This window comes from Opisthocomus hoazin, chromosome 11 (genome assembly GCF_030867145.1).
Source record: "Opisthocomus hoazin isolate bOpiHoa1 chromosome 11, bOpiHoa1.hap1, whole genome shotgun sequence".
Taxonomy (NCBI): domain Eukaryota; kingdom Metazoa; phylum Chordata; class Aves; order Opisthocomiformes; family Opisthocomidae; genus Opisthocomus; species Opisthocomus hoazin.
Window position 1 is genome coordinate 19,023,714 of NC_134424.1, and position 6,000 is coordinate 19,029,713.

The window sequence follows — 6,000 nt, forward strand, 5'->3', positions numbered from 1 at the left end:
CTGTGCCCCAAAGCAAGTGTGACTTGCACTCTCTTCTCCATCTGCTGCTACTAGGTCAGGGGCAAATAAGATGTCATTCCACTTTGCTCCCTTTGGGATGTTTAACGCTGCATTTGCTGGAAGCTTGCCAGTGTTTCTGTCCTGTACTGGGATTCACCAAACCTGAATTCGGAGCCCTGCTGTGTGACAAACTGCAGGCCTGACCTTGGGCATATTATTGCTTACTCTGTTCCCTGCTGCTACGGTTGGAATAATATCCCTTTGCTGTCTTACAGCCCATTGCAGGAGTACCTTACATAGAGGATGTGGGGTACTCGGTTACGTCAGAAAGGACTGTGACTGTCCTACAGCAACCGCCTCTTCAGTTACACCCAGAAAGAGCAAAGAATGAGCCAACTTTTACGAAATCCATCTCATCTGTTTCTTGGTGACAGGGCACACCGCTCTGCTGCAGCATGATAAATCAGATTTGCTTTGCTGATTTCCAGTGCAGCCAGTGCAAAACCAAAGGATGTGGGAGTAAACCAAAGCACGAGCACTAGTTTTTCTGCAGCAAGCGCATCTCTGAGCATGATGAGAGCATGATGCACAGACAAACCCCCTCCTGCAGAGTGCTGAGAAGGTGCATCCTGTTCATGAAAGCAAGTGATGCTTTTACAGTGCATGAGCATCAAATATGTTGCTGTTGCAGACAGGTGGAGAGAAGTGCTGGCACATGGTGTGGTCTCCATGGTTTGTCTCCTTTATGTGGTTGATGTCAGAACTGTAGCTTTGTTTAAGTGGCAGCTTCTAGATCCAAATAGCTGCTTCATCTTCTCCCTTCCCCAGCAAACCTGAATCATCGCTCTTCTGTGCCTTTTGTGCTTATTTTGGGCAGAGCGGGCATTAACATGTCATTTCAGTTGCAGCTACCTCGTTGGTGTTATGATGATAACCATGGCCATGTGAGGAAGGTTACCCCAGAACAGAGAAGGCCTTGGAACAACTGCGTGCGAACAAGCTGCTGCCTGGGGAGGAAGGGGTCTTGTCCCCATTAAACATCTGCTCTGGGTTCGGCAGCTTGCTGCCGAGGCTGCATAAGTAGTCTCTGACTTCATCCTTTCATTTGTGATAGCTGGGATGTTGAGATCATCCTATTCATGGCAGGCAGCATCAGGAGACATTGCAGGGATTCTCAGCTCCCAGGCTGGAATTTGCAGCATGGCAAAGAAGGGTTTGCCATCTAAATATCCAGGGCCCACAGTGGGGCAAGAAGCTGAGGCACAGCAAAGAAAGAGTGACGGCAGAGTCACAGACAGCTGTCATGCTCTTAATGACACTTCTTGCAACCTAGCTCTAGCTGTTCTGGGTTCTTGAAATGGCATAGCCATCCCAGCTGTCACTTGGGGGGGTGGTAGTGCCTCGAGAGCAGGAAGTAGTTATTGTTATTCCTTCCTGTTTGCATGAAGAAAAGGTGGGAGAGGGTGACCAGAGAAATGTTCAGTTTGGAGAGCCTCAGTCTTGAAGTACAGCATGAGGGTTATTTTCACAGCTTCTGTTACTGGCACAGCCATTCCTAAACACTGCAGGGCCTGGATATACACAAATGATGTGTGTGATGGAGAAGGAAGCAAGCGGGAAAGAAACCATTACATGAAGTTTGTCTAGAGAAGACAAGATTTTTGAGAAGGGGTGTGTTAAGATGAAGCTGAAGTTTTAGGAGAAGTGGCCTGTGCTGCCAAATTCCTGCTTTGCCACTCTAGAATAAGTAGAAGTGTGGGACTGAGTTCTCCCTAAGGTACAAGTTGTGTATGGGGGGCAAACTCTGAGCATCTCTGCTTAATGTCTGTACTTCAGAGACTGACTGGAGCCCCTTCTCCAGTGTGGATGGCTTTCTGATAGACCACAGGGAATGGGCAAGGAACAGTGGGCAGAACACGGGACTCTAACAAGCCTTGCTGATCGAGAGCAGAGACTGCTCAGAGCATGTCACAAACATGCCACTTGCCTGAGTTTCTGTGAACACTTCTCACACCGTTAGGTAGGAGTGTATGGGAGGCAGAACTCTGCTTCTGGTGGGATGTCTTCAGCAATTTTTATGTGGGAGATTTTGACTTCTACTTTATGCTACCTGCTGCCTGTAGTTTTAGCTCCCCACCTGCTGTTTCTTCCCCTCTGGATGGTTAGCTTGTCTCCTGTGTTTTGTATGTATGCTATAGCACGTGGACCTTGGGGCGTGCCCACTGACTGCATAGCGCAGTGCCTGCTGCAGTGGAGTCCTTACCTGGCAGCCTGAGCTGCTGCAAGAGCTGCAGTACCCAGCAATGCTGGTAGAAGAGTGGCTTCAGCCGTCAAAATCCTTGCTGTTTATCTGAAATATTCATCCAAGACTGTCTGGAATGTGAACACGGTTGCTTGGGTTGTTGAAAAAGGCTTTAATTATTACAAAATTCCTGATCTGGCATTTGGCTTATGATTAATTACTTAGGTTTGCATAGTGCTTTGATGTTCCAGCTGTAAACCCAGAGTAAGCTGTTACAACTCTGTTGACCTCTGTGGAGTCATCCCACTCGCTCCAGTTGGGTTGAAGTTGGCTGACCTGGTGATATGTGGTATTTGTATTCTGTGAAACAAGCATCCAGTCATTGATCTAAGCCTTTCCAGGGACTGGAGGCTGTTAGGCTGATAAATCTTTTCTCTTTTTCCATATTGCTCTGCCGCTTATCTGGGAGTGACCTTCTCGCTATCCCTTTTGACCTTGAGCTTGCTGCTTCTCTGGAGTCCTTCTCTGAGCCTTTGCTTTTCATGGTGTGTTTGTGTTGACGTAGTGCTTAGGTTTTCTCGCAGGTTGCTCCATCTCTCTCTAAGCTTTCAGTACTCTATTCCCCTGCCAGTGTCTTGTTGTGTAACTCTCCCCCTGCTAATATTGTTGGCTTACATGGATAAATTTCTTTATGCTAGATAATTTGGAGTAAGCTTGTGACAGAAAAATCCTAATCTAAAAGACAGTGTAGCCTTGCATTGTTTTTCACGTGATTTTGCTGCTGATGGGGTTTGCTGGAGCGGGAGTGCTGGCATGTGCTCTCTTTGCTTCAGAAGAGCAGATTAAAATCACATTTTGCTCTAACAAGGCTTCTTCATTTAATGTGTATGGGCGGCAGGCACTCAGGCTGAAAGTAGATTTTGTACTTTAACTTCCAGGTCAGTGAGTTTTTTGTCTCGTTTGTGTCAGCAGACAGTAGCCCTTTGTTCAGCATCACAACTTTTTCCACCTCAGCGACACGCACTTGTATGCACACACACACACGTGATGCAGATCCTGAATTGTGCAATAAACTCCATGGTAAGTTCCAAAAGCCCAGCAAATACATCATCTGTTCTGCTTCAGGGCCTGATTGTGTGCCCTACTGACCAGCAATAAAGCCAAGAGTGTGGCGGTAGTTAGTTACTCATTTATTTTGACTTTTCCATCCATCATTGCCTACGTGGGAAAGAAAAGGGGCGTAAATACTCTGAGAGTGAAAATTCTGTCTTTGGAGAGGTGGCCTTTGTAACTTGTGAAAGGTGGATAATTTAATGAAATTAGTCAAGTATTAAATAAATTATTTGTTTTAGTAATTGGGTAACTTTGTTACTAAGTGGGGCCAGGATTAAGGCCAGGGTAGGTCATGAGCATGAAAATTAAGATGAATGCATCCAGATGAATGCACTGTAGCCTGTTGTTGGTGTCCCGATCACAAAATAACTGCTTGAAATCCCATCTTTGTGGCAGTTGGTGCTTGCTGGCACCCTCCTCTGCTACTGCAGAGTCTGGGAAAGCAAGCAGTGTCTGGGAGGCACCGTCCCGCTGCTGCTGCCTTTTCCTGAGCACCCCTCTAGAAGGTGTGGGTGCTTGCCTGCAGAGCCTCAAGCATCCACTTACAGATGGTGTCCCTCCTGCTCAGGAGCATGACACTTCTCTCTCTCAAGGTCTGACTTGCTGCTTTCTGCAGACAGTGGGCAGGAGATCGAAGGCAACCTCCTTTATCCTTGCTCTTCTAATCTGGCAGTGCTTTACTCCTACACCAAAGCTCTGCTCAGCCTTGGAGCACGCTCACACCCAGCTGTGCCTGACCTCCCGTGACCTCGCTGTTTGTGCTGTGGATCCCTGCAGAATTCCTTCTGTCCTGATCCTCTTGGACTTTGTCCCTAGGAAAAAATCCTGCTCAGGCTTCTCAGAATTAATGTGCATTAGTGTAACTCAGAATTGCCATTTCCTGGGAAGTTCTGACATTGTAAAGCATGGGGTTCCCCCCCCCCCCCCCCCTTAATCAGAATTAAATAATTAATTTTTTAAATTTCCTATGAGGACACTGTGTCCCAGTTTTTGAGTTTTAGAAATGTTTTGCTCTGGGATTTCTGAATTTGTTTTCAGTTATATCCATTTTAAGTTGTTGTACTGCTTATGCTTGCAGCTGATTTGCTGAGTAAAGACTAGTAGTGGGTCACAGTATATGTATTATATAAGAAAACACAGTGATTAGTTACCTCTTTTTTTTTTTTTAATTGATAAGCACAGCTGCTGCTTAATATGACTGAAACCTCTTATCTTATTCTCTAGAACAAGAAGTCCCTTGTTTGCAATGTAATGAAACTCTGCCACTGCCATTACAACACCCAGGAATGCCTTCATCTAGAAAAGTAGGTAATGTTTTGTTTGTTTGTAAGCAGCGATTCATCTTGATGATCTAAAAAGTAACAAAATATTTCACTACTTCTGTCATGTTAGGGCAAGGTGATAATGATGCATCTGGGCTAAAAACCTTCAAGTTAAAATATGTACAATTTGGAAATTCTGAAATAGAACTTATGAACTGCCAGAAACAAAACTGTTTCAAGTAGCTTTTGCAGGAACTTTTATCAAAATCAATGCTCTTTCAAAAACAAATTATAAAAAAAAAATATTAAAAAAATCTGTTCTTAAAAAGTTCTTCCAAGAGAATATTTTGATGGTGCTTTTCTACTCGCTGTCTTTCTGTCCCAGCAAAGGCACTCTTTGTTATGCTCCTTAGCGCGGGGAGTAGCAAAGACTTAGACATTTCTCGCTAGGACTTAAACCCAAGTCTCCATATTGAAAGTCCTAAAAATTCTGTTGTTGCGCAAACTGCCCTTCTCTGGCTCCCAGGCTGCTTTTGTACTGGTTGTAACACATCGCATCAGGCGTGAAGTAATTCTTCTTATCCTGAGGCAGGAGCATGCTGCTCAGACAGCTGCTGTCTTTCCTGTCCCTCACACAGGGAAAGGGTAGGGTGCTCACCCTGTTGGACCTCTTCCCTGGAGGCCTCCCTCCATGCGGAGGAAATGGCAAATGCTGTTGTGCCTGTTCCTCTTTTCCAAGGTGCTGCCCAAACAAGCAACACACTTGAGTTCCAAAAGACCCTGGGATGGCCTGAGCAGGGAAGATAGCATGCATGACTCGGAGGCCGCAGAATGAGCAGAGTCAAAGTTTCCTTTCCTGTCACGCTTCACACTGAGATTTGATGACTAGTGGGTGGGCCTTTGCTGCTCCTGTGGAGGAAGGTGTTGCTCTGGTTACCTTTCAGCAGCCATCACTGCAGACGCTGGTGGGAAGCCACAGTTTGGGGAACCAGATGCCAGTGTGGCTCACAGCACCAGTGAAGAGTTTATCAGTCTTAAATTAAATCCATGCAGCCATTACACTGTATAGTTAAAAGAAAACAAATTGACACTAGAAGCAGCTTGCTTGTTTGCTTTAAGCATAGGTGTTCAATTTGAGAATAGCATCCACAGTGGAGGAGCAGATCAGGGCTGTGGCATGGCAAATGGCTGCAGTGGTAAGCAGGATATTTTCATGGGAGTTGGTACACAATCCAGGCATCAATTGTTGTAAGATGTAAAGTATCCCAGCAGAGAAGCGTGAGTCAGCAGTGTGCGGCTGAAACTGGTCTGCCCTTAGCAAGATATAGCTGCCATGTTCACACTACCCTGCTGATTTAAAGACTTTCTTAATAGTATCAGTGA